Raw genomic sequence first — 16602 nt, forward strand, 5'->3', positions numbered from 1 at the left:
TCATTTTGAATAAGAAGCTGTAGTTGTGCAGGGGTTAACTAGCTTCGGTCATCAAATTTTACACTTAAAACCCAAAGAGGGTGGTCTGGTACATATGACCCACTTGCCATTTCACTTGACCAACAATGATTTTGGCATGAATAGGGCAGTAAAGCGGGCACAGGCACCATATTTTGTCATTTTGAATAAGAAGCTGTAGTTGTGCAGGGGTTAACTAGCTTCGGTCATCAAATTTTACACTTAAAACCCAAAGAGGGTGGTCTGGTACATATGACCCACTTGCCATTTCACTTGACCAACAATGATTTTGGCATGAATAGGGCAGTAAAGCGGGCACAGGCACCATATTTTGACATTTTGAATAAGAAGCTGTAGTTGTGCAGGGGTTAACTAGCTTCGGTCATCAAATTTTACACTTAAAACCCAAAGAGGGTGGTCTGGTACATATGACCCACTTGCCATTTCACTTGACCAACAATGATTTTGGCATGAATAGGGCAGTAAAGCGGGCACAGGCACCATATTTTGTCATTTTGAATAAGAAGCTGTAGTTGTGCAGGGGTTAACTAGCTTCGGTCATCAAATTTTACACTTAAAACCCAAAGAGGGTGGTCTGGTACATATGACCCACTTGCCATTTCACTTGACCAACAATGATTTTGGCATGAATAGGGCAGTAAAGCGGGCACAGGCACCATATTTTGTCATTTTGAATAAGAAGCTGTAGTTGTGCAGGGGTTAACTAGCTTCGGTCATCAAATTTTACACTTAAAACCCAAAGAGGGTGGTCTGGTACATATGACCCACTTGCCATTTCACTTAACCAACAAGTATTTTGGCATGAAAATGGCAGTAAAGGGTGCACAGGCACCAAATTATGTCATTTTGAATAAGAAGCTATAGTTGTGCAGGGGTTATATAGCTTTGGTCAACAAATTTGACAATTGAGGACTTTCCCTATATTAGTAAAAGTCCCACACTTCTGAGCATTGTCTGGTATTGGAATACAGGAATTGAAATCGGTGTGGGGATCACCTTTTATTTTGAAAACCAGCACTAGGCTGGTTATAGGGAGGAGGGGGTAACACTATAGAAGGGAGACACACTTAGCCTGGTGTCCTGCTGCCATCACATTATCCAGCACTAGGCTGGTTATAGGGAGGAGGGGGTAACACTAGAGCAGGGAGACACAGTTAGCGTGGTGTCCTCCTGCCATCACATTATCCAGCACTAGTTTGGTTGTAGGGAGGAGGGGGTAACACTATACCAGGGAGACACAGTTAGCGTGGTCAGGCCCGCTGACAGCTGCGGCGGACCCGGGTAATAGGGGGCGTGGCCTAATTGTGGGAGGCGTGGCCACGAGCAGTCTCCACTGCAGCTCAGCACACGCTGTGTGCTGGGCTGCTGTGAGGGAGGGGGAGCGGCGCCGGACCTGGGCCCCCGCCGGGCCCCTCAGGAAGCCCAGGCCCGGGTAATCTGTACCCGCTTGCCCCCCCTCTCTCGGCGCCCCTGAGCGTGGTGTCCTCCTGCCATCACATTATCCAGCACTAGACGCCCGGCATTTCACCCTTGCCGGGATAAGACAATCGGGAAGCTGGCTGCCGGTATATAGGCAGTCGGCTTCCCGATTGCTTCCCCACTATAGCAGGGAGACACACTTAGCCTGGTGTCCTCCTGCCATCACATTATCCAGCACTAGGCTGGTTATAGGGAGGAGGGGGTAATACTATAGCAAGGAGACACACTTAGCCTGGTGTCCTCCTGCCATCACGTTATCCAGCACTAGTTTGGTTGTAGGGAGGAGGGGGTAACACTATAGCTGGGAGACACAGTTAGCTTGATGTTCTCCTGCCATCACATTAACCAGCCCTAAACTATTCAGCACATTTCTGGAATCTCTCAGAAAGCTGGTACACTGGCAGTGGCGTAATAAGGGGGTTTGTGTAGGGCACCTTGAACTGGGTACCATCTGACAAGCCCGGAAGGGGGGGAGCTGATGGCCAGGGCGATGTCCAATGCTCAGTGGCGTAACTAGGGCAGGGCCGCCATGGCCGGCGATGCCCCCCGCAACGCTGGCCACGGTACTGGCCCATCCTAGTTAGCCAGTGTAGTCCGGACCGCAGTGAGTGCGGTCAGCACTACACATTTACTCAGGACCGGTGCTAGACTTCCCTGAGATTAGCACTATCCTGTGCTGCACAGCCGCGCCCCTTCTCTCCCCCTGAGTGCTTACCTAATAGCGCTAGGTGAAGGGTGGGAGGCGGGCTCAGGCTAGCCCATAGAGCCGTCAGTGCATTTACAGCAGCCAATGAGAGTCAGACAGACTCTCATTGTCTGCTGCTGTGCCCACTGCAAGAGCTGGGATGGAGCTCACTCATAAGCTCCGCCTTCCAACTCCTGCAGTGGGTTATGGGAGAGACGTCATGATGTCTCTCCCATAATGCAGAGTGCGCCAGCCCGGGAAGACTGCGTTGGTGTGGACGGCAGCGGGAGCTGGAACCGGAGCGGGGATTCAGGTAAGTATTTTATTTTTTTTTACTCGTGTGTTTGTCTAATAGGGGCACTGCATCGGGGGGGGGGGCATGTGACCACTACTAGGGAATACTACTAACGGGGGGAGGTAACTACTATTGGGGGCACTGCATCGGGTGGGCCCTACTGGAGACTACTACTGGGGGGGACTACTACTGGGGGCACTGCATCAGGGAGGGACCATTACTGGGGGCACTACTGGGGAGGGGACTACTATTGGGGCTCTGCATCGGGGGACCACTACTTGAGGGCACTGCATGGGGGCACTACTACTGGGGATCACTACTGTGGGCACTGAATAGGGAGGACCACTACAGAGGGCACTATATAAGGGGCACTGGATAGGGGGATCACTACTGGGGGCCTGCATGAGTGGGACCATTACTGCGATCTGCATGAGGGGGACCACTACTGGGGACACTGTATAAGTGGAACTAATGGGGTGCTGCATATTGGGGACCACTGCTAGAGGTACTGTATAAGGGTACTACTGAGGGCCTGCATAAGAGGGATCACTACTGTGGACATTGCATACTGGGGGTACTGTATAAGGGCAGTACTGGGGGCCCTGCATAGGGGGTACTGTATAAGGGGCACTAAATTAAGGTGCATATGGAATGGAAAGGAATGTTCAGAGTGATAAGATAGGGATGTGTGTCATGTTGACGCGCCCCATTTTGAAGTGTCCACACCCATTTTTGCACGCACATAGGGGGTTGGGGGGCTCCATTTATAAATTTGTCTTGAGCTCCATATACTCTAGTTACGCCACTGCCAGTGCTGTGACCAAGTGCTTGATCCCAGCGCCTTAGTCCTACAGTCCGGTGAGATGTATCAGTATGTCTGTTTTCAGTGCCGGTCAAGGACCAGCAGCGGCTGACATGTGGTGCCGGCTGCTAGCTGAGTGCAGCTCATGGACCGCCGGTCATTGAAGAGGGGTGACAATTTGAATTTGAGCCAATCAGAGTGGTGACAATTTTGACAATCTCAGCCAATCACGGCACGCACCGAAAGCCAATAGAAAGCAGCCACAGTGAGCCAATCATTGTAAGCCGTGTCATGGCTGGCTACGCCTGTGGCGTCTAGCATCAGATGTCTCTGCGAGGAAGAGTCAATTTGGTGGAAATGGGTGAAGAGCTCCAGAAGACACCAGGCACAAAAGAGAAGAGCTCCAGCGGCTGCAAAAGATGTTAGGCTCAATAGAGAAGAGTTCAGGCGGCGCCGCTACTGGCCAGAATGGGCCAGTAGACAGAAGAATGCAACTGAGAACCGGAGAGTACTGCAGTGGTTGGAAAGTAAAAGAGCGAATGAAGCTCCTCACTGCAGCCTCTCCCACCAGACAGGTAGACCCTCTTTGAGGCCTTACCATCATTAACCTCTCCCTAGACCACCAGGTTGTCAGGTAGTAGGCACATAGGGGTCATCAGGCCTTAAGCCTTTGGCACAAATAGGTGGGCATTAGGCCCATGCTCCTAAGGCTATAATTGACCCTGAGCAAATAAGCGAGGTGCCAACTTCTCATCTTGCCCTGGGCGCCAAACACCATACTTATGCCCCTGGACCTTGGTCACTGCTACCTGGGTGAAGACTGCTGTGGCAGTGGGAGTTTGCCAGCTCAAGGTGAAGACTACAGGAAGCACTGAGATCGTGGGAGTTGGCCCACCTCGGGTGAAGAATACATAGTAATTGTAGATGAAATAGGCTTAGTTCAGTCAAAGACTATTGGACTTGTAAGTCTAATTGCATTGTATTTTCATCCAATTGCATGCTATTTTAATTGTCAGGCATTAGGCCCGTGGCCACTGTGGGAGTTAAGCTCTAATCAGCATGGACGGCCTTTGTTAGGTGGACAATAAGCCTGAGCCAGAGAGGGCACTAGCCCCACAAGGTATAAGGGGCATTAGGCCCTATAGGGTTAATTTGGGATCCACATCATTAACCCATTGTTAGGTAGGCAATAGGCCCTACATAGTGTCATTGATCCCCTAGAAGACAGGCACTAGGCCTAAGGCAGCAGAAGACCATTAAGCCCTGTAGTACTGTTGTTCTGATTTGATAAGAATGTATTGAGGTTTGTAACCTTGTTACATCGTCATTTCAGCTCCTGCAATGAGGACTCCATTAAAAGGTAGGCTGTAGTAAGGTACCTGTTTGTGATTATTGTAATGTTTTGTAACTGCATTATTCCCTTGTCCTGTAACAATTATTGCATTATTGGTGTAGATGCATTGTTGGGGAGCATAGGGGTAGCATGGTGATATGGAGTGCACTACATCCAGCCTGGATTGCTGTTGGCAGGGTGCTAATGTATGTATGAGTAGTCAGGTTGGTGTGTGTGGTCAGAAATGTCACCTACCTTGGTGACACCTAGTGTGGGTGCTCTCAGTCCTCCTGCACGCCGCAGGTGGGCGCTCCCGGAGGGAGGCGTGGCTTTGTGGGAAGGGGCATGACTTCGCCTGTGAAGCCACGCCCCTTATGTTAGACGATCTTGGGGGCATTACCGCCTCCCGTTCTTGGCACAAAGTGGGCTTCCTCAGCGTTCTAGCAGCTGCTGGGGCAGCCTACAGTCTCTCCCTGCCTCTTTCCGTGTCATGGTGACACCATCCGATGGGTTGACACCAAAATAGCAAAGCAACTCTGCTATTTTGGTGTCACCCCCTTCAGATGGTGTCACCCAGTGCGGTCCACACCCCCCTTGTGACGCCAATCTGTGTGGTACACAGTAAAGAAAGAAGTCAGTCTAGTGAAGCCGTGTAGGTGGCTGTTTTTTTGTGTTTATGTGCAGGTACCGAAATCTGGACCCTTTGTCTATTGCCCAAATTAATTATGCCAAAATCATTGTTGGTCAAAGCAAATGACAAGTGGGTCATATGTACCAGACCACCCTCTGTGGGTTTCAAGTGTAACATTTAATGACCGAAGCTAGTTAACCCCTGCACAACTACAGCTTCTTATTCAAAATGAGATAATCTGGTGCCTGTGCCCGCTTTACTGCCCTATTCATGCCAAAATCCTTGTTGGTCAAGGCAAATGACAAGTGGGTGATATGTACTTGACCACCCTCTGTGGGTTTCAAGTGTAACATTTGATGACCGAAGCTAGTTAACCCCTGCACAACTACAGCTTCTTATTCAAAATGACAAAATGTGGTGCCTATGCCCGCTTTACTGCCCTATTCATGCCAAAATCATTGTTGGTCAAGGTAAATGGCAAGTGGGTCATATGTACCAGACCACCCTCTGTGAGTTTCAAGTGTAACATTTGATGACCGAAGCTAGTTAATCCCTCCACAACTACAGCTTCTTATTCTAAATGTCAAATTATGGTGCCTGTGCCCGCTTTACTGCCCTATTCATGCCAAAATACTTGTTGGTCAAGGCAAAAGACAAGTGAGTCATATGTACCAGACCACCCTCTGTGGGTTTCAAGTGTAACATTTGATGACCGAAGCTAGTTAACCCCTGCACAACTACAGATTCTTATTCAAAATGACAATATGTGGTGCCTATGCCCGCTTTACTGCCCTATTCATGCCAAAATCATTGTTGGTCAAGGTAAATGGCAAGTGGGTCATATTTACCAGAACACCCTCTGTGGGTTTCAAGTGTAAAATTTGATGACCGAAGCTAGTTAACCCCTGCACAACTACAGCTTCTTATTCAAAATGAGATAATCTGGTGCCTGTGCCCGCTTTACTGCCCTATTCATGACAAAATCCTTGTTGGTCAAGGCAAATGACAAGTGGGTCATATGTACCAGACCACCCTCTGTGGGTTTCAAGTGTAACATTTGATGACCGAAGCTAGTTAACCCCTGCACAACTACAGCTTCTTATTCAAAATGAGATAATTTGGTGCTGTGCCCGCTTTACTGCCCTATTCATGCCAAAATCCTTGTTGGTCAAGTGAAATGGCAAGTGGGTCATATGTACCAGACCACCCTCTGTGAGTTTCAAGTGTAACATTTGATGACCCAAGCTAGTTAATCCCTCCACAACTACAGCTTCTTATTCAAAATGTCAAATTATGGTGCCTGTGCCCGCTTTACTGCCCTATTCATGCCAAAATACTTGTTGGTCAAGGCAAAAGACAAGTGAGTCATATGTACCAGACCACCCTCTGTGGGTTTCAAGTGTAACATTTGATGACCGAAGCTAGTTAACCCCTGCACAACTACAGATTCTTATTCAAAATGACAATATGTGGTGCCTATGCCCGCTTTACTGCCCTATTCATGCCAAAATCATTGTTGGTCAAGGTAAATGGCAAGTGGGTCATATTTACCAGAACACCCTCTGTGGGTTTCAAGTGTAAAATTTGATGACCGAAGCTAGTTAACCCCTGCACAACTACAGCTTCTTATTCAAAATGAGATAATCTGGTGCCTGTGCCCGCTTTACTGCCCTATTCATGACAAAATCCTTGTTGGTCAAGGCAAATGACAAGTGGGTCATATGTACCAGACCACCCTCTGTGGGTTTCAAGTGTAACATTTGATGACCGAAGCTAGTTAACCCCTGCACAACTACAGCTTCTTATTCTAAATGAGATAATTTGGTGCCTGTGCCCGCTTTACTGCCCTATTCATGCCAAAATCCTTGTTGGTCAAGTGAAATGGCAAGTGGGTCATATGTACCAGACCACCCTCTGTGGGTTTCAAGTGTAACATTTGATGACCGAAGCTAGTTAACCCCTGCACAACTACAGCTTCTTATTCAAAATGAGATAATCTGGTGCCTGTGCCCGCTTTACTGCCCTATTTATGCCAAAATCCTTGTTGGTCAAGGCAAATGACAAGTGGGTGATATGTACTTGACCACCCTCTGTGGGTTTCAAGTGTAACATTTGATGACCGAAGCTAGTTAACCCCTGCACAACTACAGCTTCTTATTCAAAATGACAAAATGTGGTGCCTATGCTCGCTTTACTGCCTTATTCATGCCAAAATCATTGTTGGTCAAGGTAAATGGCAAGTGGGTCATATGTACCAGACCACCCTCTGTGAGTTTCAAGTGTAACATTTGATGACCCAAGCTAGTTAATCCCTGCACAACTACAGCTTCTTATTCAAAATGTCAAATTATGGTGCCTGTGCCCGCTTTACTGCCCTATTTATGCCAAAATCCTTGTTGGTCAAGGCAAAAGACAAGTGAGTCATATGTACCAGACCACCCTCTGTGGGTTTCAAGTGTAACATTTGATGACCGAAGCTAGTTAACCCCTGCACAACTACAGATTCTTATTCAAAATGACAATATGTGGTGCCTGTGCCCGCTTTACTGCCCTATTCATGCCAAAATCCTTATTGTGCCAGGAAAATAATAATTGTAAACTGTGTGAGGTTTACATAGTGTTAGTTTAGTGATCTAACTTTATTTAAATGTTTTAATTTAACATTTTCTGAATAAGAAGCTGGAAAATGAATAAGAAGTGAATAAGAAGCTGGAAAATGAATAAGAAGTGAATAAGAAGCTGGATCTTGAATAAGAAGTGAATAAGAAATGAATAAGAAGCCAACTTCAGCCTCGTGCGGTATGGGGTGTTTCAGAAATGCAGAGGTCTCTTCTTCATGTAAACATATTTTGTTTGACTTTTGCCCTGTACCTTTTTCTATTATTTTACTCATGTAATAAATGTCCTCCTTAGTGGGTGGGAATACAGGCATTTTCCAATTACTTAATCTCCTCAATTAAAACCGCTTATTGCTTTAAATTGTGTTACATTAAATATTTACACAATGCAACAAGGAAAAATAATGCTGTATCTTTTAAGTAAACTATAAAAGTTGCAATTAATAAAGGGTTATGAAGTAGTATTATTATTATTAGTACTATTATCTGTTATTAGTTCTGCACAAGCACACACAAAAGGTACGCTGCAAATAGTGGTGTTAAGAGATATAAGCTCCTATGAGCAGGGCCCTCTACCCTCTTGTGCTTCTCCTTACTCTACCTTCATCTACTTCTTACTCCCTACCAGGGCACCTAACACTTGGTTGCTTTGCATTGTTGCTTATCTGGGTGTTATGGTCGCGAATGTAGCAATGTATATTATCCATGCCCTGTAATGTATGGTATTGTATTGTACTGTAAGTCACTGTAAATCTATTTATGTACTATGTAAGGCGCTGCGGAACACTTGTGGCGCCATATAAATAAACGATAATAATAATAATTCATTGGGAAATGAAGGAGTAAATGGAGGCCAAGTCTAGTAAGTTAATGATCATGTAATTGCAGCACATTCTGATTTTGGAAGTACCTGCAGACATGTCTGTCAGCAAGCGTATCTGTTGCCGGTGGTCAACCTCTGGTGCAAGGTTTGTGCGGCTGATGAAGACCCTGCTATCATGTAAAATAAATAAATACATGTTTGAAAAGTACTAGCTGCTGTTCCCAAACCATCAGTCCTGGAGTCCCCATGAATGAGCAGCAAACAGCACTAGTATATAACATGATAGACAAAAAAGGATGGGCCTCTGCACTAATCTGTAAATTGAATCTGATCAATACCCTGTATACTTTTAGATTGGTTATAACATTCGAAAACAGGGGTGCGGCCAGTGACAACTGTAATAACTACTGGAAACTTGGAGAGGAAGAAAACATGTTGTCCTTGGAAGGTGCACTTTTAAAAAAAAAATATATAACTTTTATTGTATCATTTAAAGTGACGACAAAGGTGAAATATTGTGAGGATAAAACATTTAGGGGCATATGTATCAAAGCTTGATGTGAGATATACATCACCAACCAATCAGCTTCTAACTTACATTTTACAGGCTGTGTTTAAGAAATGATAGTTTGGAGCTGATTGGTTGGTGATATATATTTCACAATTTTATCTCACATCAAGCTTTGATACATATGCCCCTTAGTAGTGAATGATGTGCAAAATAAAGAAAATTGTGAAGAACAAACGGCCTGATTCAGAGCCGTTCGCTAGTTGCGGTCGTTCGTTCAAAAACAAGGGGTGGCTATTCAAATGATCCGTTCGCAAATTGCAGTCTGTTCACACCTCTAAGTCTGAACGAGCGAGCAAAACATACGCTCGTTTACTTGTTAAAAACGCCCCCTGGCCGCTCGCACCATACGTCATGTCCGCTATTTATTAGATTAATCGAGTACATCGACCAGCGTATGAACTGCTCGCTATTCTTGTGGTTGGTGTTTGCTACCATAAATTTGCGAGCAGTTCTGGCTATAAAATAACCCAGTGACGTGGTCAATGACGCTGCTGTATTAATTATGCACACCCATAAAACGCCCGTTTTGACCTTTAAGCACGCCTGCGTTCGGATCTCCACTCCCCATTTTCAAGCACCTTCCCCTGTTACCACCCACATACGCCTCATTCTGTCACTCAAAATAGCAGGCACTCGCTATATAGCGTACAAACGATTTTTGGCCGCACTGACTGGTTCGCGCATGCGTACTAAAAACCGTACGCATGCGCAGATGTGCAAACATCGCTCGGAACGAGCGTACTGCCGCTAACGAGCGGCTCTGAATGAGGGCCAAAATTCGGCTATATCACTTTATTGCTTTTCTTTCTATCCTTAGTGTGTGTATAGGTGTGAAGTAGTTGTATTCATGTAATAATTAAAATTGGAATATCTTAGGTAACTGTATGCAATTAACCATATATCCCTGTTTGTTTACCAAATTCCATAATATCATCATGTATATAGATAATACTAATGCACAGGAGTGTAATACCAATAGTCAGATTTGAGAATTCACTCCAAAGTAAACCCACCAATTGCTTAACTACCAGATCTTTTCTGGACTATGGGCCTGATTCAGACCCGCTTGCGAGCTCATAGTGCTCGCAAGCGGGTCGATGGTGGGCCATTGCGCACGCACCTGCGCGAGCCCCGGAGTGAGTGAGAACTTCACTCGCTTCGGGGCTCGCAGCAAAACGGGGCGGCTGTCAATGTTGATCGATAGCTCGCCCCGTTTTGTAGGCGAGTAGGGGGAGTGGCTGAACAAACGGAGGCGTTCCCTTAGGAACGCCTGCTGTGTATGGGCGGCCCTACTGACATCACTCGTGATGTCAGTAGTGGACTTCCTGCTCTATTAGAGCAGGAAGTCCACTCGGGCTTGCGGGAGCCGAGACCCTACCACAGGGTCTCGTTGCAACCCCGATGGTCGCGATAATCACGACCATCGCCAGGCCGCTCGCACAAGCTGTGGGTGGTCACCCACAGCTATGCGAGTGGCCTGGAGGCAGAACCAAACAAACAAAAAAGGCCCTGATTCAGAGCGAGCGCTCGCAAATAGCGAGCGCCTCTGAATCAGGCCCTATGTTTTTATATTAGGTTCTAATAAAAATCAAGAGATATATTAGTTTGTAATGAAAACCAAGATATATATTAGGTTCTAATAAACACCAAGCAGTGCAATAATTCTTTTTATTTAATCATATTCATTCCACCTTCTAGTAAAGGTATCTGGATGATATTTTCATATTAGGTTCTAATAAAAAGCAAGCAGATATATGATATGTATTATCCCTTTCACACTTGCTGCAATAAGCCGGGTTATTGCACATGAACGTGCAGCAACCCAGGTGTCACAACCAGGGTTTCGCAGCATGGAGGTTTGCTGTCCTTACCGGTGAGGACGCTGTGGCGCTGTCCTTCTGGCAGGGGAGCTGGCGTGTGGAGACTGGCATTGCGTGTACGCAGAGGTTTGCCAGCATTGGGCCATCCTGGCAAGGGTAAGTCTAGTGGCGTCTCCGCGTCACGGTTGTCTGGGCGCCACCATATTGTCTTTGGCCATGTGACATAGCAGTCCAATCGTCTGTGGGTCACCTACTCTCTCTGGCCTGTCATGTTCTGTTACTGGGTACTTAAGGGTGTTTGGAGCGACCTGTAGTTGCCAGTGAAACGTGTTCACAGCATCAGCTATGAGCTCTGCGCCCCTGAACCTTAGACTTGTGTTCCGGTGCTTGCCCTAACTCCTTGCCAGCTTCCGGCTCCATGCATAGCCTGCACCACTCTGCCTTGCCTCGTACTCCACTGGGATCAGCCCTGCATCTTCCACTAGACCCACTCCTGCCTGAACCTGTCTCCTCAGTTAACCCATTCCTGCACAGCCATCCAGTGGCGGAACTCCCGGAGACAATGGAGTCATTTGCCGCCAGGCGTCAGCCCTGAAGGGGGCACCTGGCTCCATTGTCCCCGGGAGCTGTGCTCCACCTCCATTGGCGTAACTATGGAGGGTGCATGGGGTGCGGTTGCACCCCCTGCACCCTCCATTTGCCGGGCACCCGCTGAGTGTGTTACCAGCGGACGCCCGGCTCCTACTCAAACCCCGGCGGCAGCCGGAGGACGGAGCTCCCTCCGTCTTCCGGGTCCCGCAGTGTACTACGGGAGTGACGTCATAACATCACTGCCATAGTGCCGAGGAGCGGACGCCGGGGACGGAGCTCAGGAGCTCCATCTTCCAGGTCCCGCAGTGCACTATGGGAGTGACGTAATGACGTCACTCCCATAGTGCCGAGGAGCGGACGCCGGGGATGGACGGCAGCAGCACTGGAGCGGGGATAAAGGTAAGTGTTTTTTTTTTGTGTGTGTGTGTGTGTGTGTGCGCGCGCGCGGTGTGGGCCATCACTACTGGGGGCAACTACAGGGTGCTCACTACTGGGGGCAACTACAGGGGCCTCACTACTGGGGTAACTACAGGGGGCAACTACAGGGGCTCACTACTGGGGCAACTACAGGGTGCAACTACAGGGGCCTCACTACTGGGGGCAACTACAGGGGGCTCACTACTGGGGGCAACTACAGGGGGATCACTACTGGGGGCAACTACAGGGGCCTCACTACTGGGGGCAACTACAGGGGGCTCACTACTTGGGGCAACTACAGGGGCTCACTACTGGGGGTAACTACAGAGGCCTCACTACTGGAGGCAACTACAGGGGTCACTACTGGGGGCAACTACAGGGTGCTCACTACTGGGGGCAACTACAGGGGCCTCACTACTGGGGGTAACTACAGGGGACTACTACTGGGGGCAACTACAGGGGGCAACTACAAGGGGCTCACTACTGGGGGCAACTACAAGGGGCTCACTAATGGGGGCAACTACAGGGGGCTCACTACTGGGGGCAACTACAGGGCCTCACTACTGGGGGCAACTACTGGGGGCAACTACAAGGGGGCTCACTACTGGGGGCAACTACAGGGGCTCACTACTGGGGGCAACTACAGGGGCCTCACTACTGGGGGCAACTATAAGGGGCTCACTACTGGGGGCAGCTACAGGGGGCTCACTACAGGGGGCTCACTACTGGGGGCAACTACAAGGGGTTCACTACTGGGGGCAACTACAGGCGGCTCACTACTGGGGGCAACTACAGGGCACTCACTACTGGGGGCAACTACAGGGGCTCACTACTGGGGGCAACTACAGGGGGCTCACTACTGGGGGCAACTACAGGGGGCTGACTACTGGGGGCAACTACCGGGGGCTCACAACTGGAGGTACTGCATAGGGGGACCATTACTGGGGAGCACTACATAGGCGGGCACTACATAGGGGGACCACTACTGGGGGCATTATATAAAAGGAACTGCATAAGGGGGGCTGGCATAGGTCTTGGGGGGTGGTACATTTTAGTTTGGGGGGGGGCACCAACATTTATCTTGCCTCTGGGCACCTGGGATGAAGTTACGCCACTGCAGCCATCATCACAGCATTACTGGATTCTCCTTTCAGCCATCATCACAGCATTACCAGATTCTCCTTTCAGCCATCATCACAGCATATTCTAGTTATCCCTCTCAGCCACTTTTCAGCATAACAGGATATCCACTTCACTCTTAGGGGTAAATTTACTAAAGTGAGAGTTTTTAGAAGTGAGTTTTAAAAGTATTGTTGCCCATAGCAACCAATCAAATTCTAGCTATTATCTTCTAGAAGGTGCTAGTTAAATGTTAAGTAGAATCTGATTGGTTGGTATGGGCAACATCACTTTTAAAACTCTCTTCTAAAACTCTCACTTTAGTAAATTTACCCCTTATAGTCTATCTGGATTCACCTCATTCATCTCTGTCACTGATCTGGACATTCAGTTATTCCCACTCACTACAGTTCCCTCTTGCCACATATAGTAGTTTGTTATTACTGGACTTTAGTTTATCTTATTGCTCATGTCTACCAACATTCACATTAAACAACCCACCTTTCAATTTAAACCTGTTCCGGTGTTTGCTCCTGTTACCACTCCGGGTCCACAACAAACACAGGGCCTAATTCAGACCCGCTCGCGAGCGCATGCGTGAGACCCGGATAGCGACGGACAACCCGACGCTATGGCTCTCGCTACAAAGGGGGCGTGCTGTCGATGGTGAGTGACAGCACGCCCACCAAAGGGGCGTGGCTGGCCAGACGGAGGCGTTCCCATGGGAACGCCTACTGTCTGGGGCCGGCCCCACTGACATCACAAGTGATGTCAGTGGGAGTGCTTTCGGCTCTGATAGAGCCAAAAGCACTCCAGGGCTTGCGGCAGATGAGACCCTACCACAAGGGTCTTGTTGCAAGCCCAATGGTCGCGATGGTCTTGACCATCGCGACCATTTTTTTGGCCGCTCACTATAGCTGTGGGTGGTCACCCACAGCTATGCGAGCGGCCAGGAGGCCGCTCTAAAATTAGGAAGGACGGCCCTGATTCAGAGCGAGCACTCTGTCAGAGCGTCCGGCTCTGAATCAGGGCCACAGTCTCTAACACCGGGTTACTGAGCAGTGTGAAAGGGCTAGGTTGAAATAAGCCGGGTCGAGCGACCCAGCATTTGAACCCTGGTTATGAGAAGGGTTGAACATGGGTTCAACACGGCTCGTGGTGCAGTGTGAAACGGGTAACCTGGGTCGATGCGACCCGGGTCTCGTTCACTGTATAGGAAGAGCCAGTGCTGGGAGATGATCGCATCTCCAAGCGTCGGCTCATCACATGATAGTGCTGACGTCGTAGACCCGGCATTAATGTCGGGTCGGGCCGTAAGTCTGAAAGGGGTCTCAGCCAGATCGTACCAGGGGTGGATCTGTTAACAAAATCTTGGGTGCAACATGGCATACTGATGTGAAAGGGGTATATGAATTCCTCTAATTTAATCACATTATCCACTTCCAAAACCTTTACTGGAAGGTGGAATTAATGTCCAGCGGCGGCTCCTTACCTGTCTGACCAGGAGGTCTGCACATCATAGGCCATAGGCTGGAGATCTTTCCTCCCTGCCATCCTGGTGATTGACAGCATGGGAGGCGGGGCTTAAGTACTGCTGCCATGATGGGTGGAGCCTAAATGAGAAGGCATGGCTTAAACCCAGAGCTTCCAGCAAACAGGCTGGCTTATAGGGATTGTATGAGTTGCAGCTCCTAGAATCCAGGTAGGGCTGCCGTAATAGTAGGGGAGTGGTCTCCCATGGGAAGCATTCTCTCTGCTGTTGCAGTCCAGACTAGCAGTCCCAGGGGTAGGAAAATTGGCCAATACAGTGTGACGGAATGTGACGCAACATTGTCACAAGAAGAATGCAGTCACCTTTGTCTTTCCAGCTCAAGTATTAGGTGGCAATGTACAATCAACAATTACAACTGCACATTCTTTTTCACTTTACTGCAATCAGTACTTTGCTAAAGGTTAAGTTAATTAGGGCCAAGACACTAATAAAGGCCCCCATACAGCTACCGCCGGATCACCGGATCCAGCGTTGGGATCGGAAACGCCGTTCCGCCTTTCAGATATACCGACCAGCGTCCATTGATGTTTCACGATCTGGAGGTACTGTATTCAATTGTCTGTACGGCCAGGCCCCTCGTATTAAGCAGCTTCTCCCATGCAGTTAGGGCGCACCCAGCACTCACAACAAGGTAAGTCAGTGTCTACACAATGCCCTCATTTTCAACGCCAGTATATGTCATTTTACATAGAAACCTTCTGATAAGCATTCCCTTTTATTTTCTGAATTCCATTAAAAAAAAATGGAGAGGTATTTTAAGAGTATATTGAAGATTCAGGAAACTTTAGCTATTTAAGTCTATATAAATGTAGTCCAATGATAACAAAAATTGTTGATTTGCGCGGCACTTTCACCCTCAAATGCTCTGAATGCGAAGTAACATTTTGCTCCTAAGCATGCATATATAGGGCCTGATACATTACGGATCGCAATTGCAATAGTGTACACAGTTTGGCCGATGGTGCTGGTTGGAATGAAAACCTGGTAATCTATGGGAACAAATGTCAGTCGATCATTTGGTTTTAAACACTGAAAAAAGGACAAAATAAATTGTTCAAATTGGTTAAATTTGTGTGTTTTAACCAATTTGTCTGAACAACTATTTTTGGCTATTTTCCAGTATTTGTGAGCAAATGGACGATTGTCATTTGTTCCCATACATTACCAGGTTTTCATTCCAACCAGCCAGATTGGACAGATATCTTACAGATAATTGTATAGTGGATGCCCAGCTTATCACACCTCTGTTGTAAAAACAATACGCTGTTAGGATCTGCGCTTAGCAGATCATTTTTTAATTGTGCGGCCGGATCATTGCGGTCATTTTTCGTTCGCTCGTATACACAGCGAACAGGAAGTGACCTATGTCATTTGATTGACAGAATGTTCCGTTTATGGGTGGTAACGGGGGTGGAGATGAGAAAACGCAGGCGTGGCCAGCCGTTTTTTGGGCGTACATGTATTATCTTGTGCGAACGTCCAATGTGGACGCTATTTTGTACACGTCACTGTGTGATCCAGTTTCCATTATGACTGCTCGTTCAGCTTGTGGTAGGATATTGGATCTCGCAAAGACGATGGTCTCTTCGTAGCTCCCTTAGCGAATCGATGTTTTGCTATTCTCCTTTACAAGGCACAAGACCAATCACCTAATAATTGGATCACTTGCGAGAAGGTGATTTTCAATGGCCATGATTTATTAGCTAAATTTGGAGCGCATATTGTGTTCCTATTTGTTTTGTGTTTTGTAATCACAGCAATCACAAAAAATAAGTTTAAATAAAGGTTAAAATGCTTGTTTTTTTTGCTAAATTCCGTACGCATGTT

This window comes from Taudactylus pleione, unplaced genomic scaffold (assembly GCF_031769625.1).
Source record: "Taudactylus pleione unplaced genomic scaffold, aTauple2 ptg000018l, whole genome shotgun sequence".
NCBI lineage: Eukaryota > Metazoa > Chordata > Amphibia > Anura > Myobatrachidae > Taudactylus > Taudactylus pleione.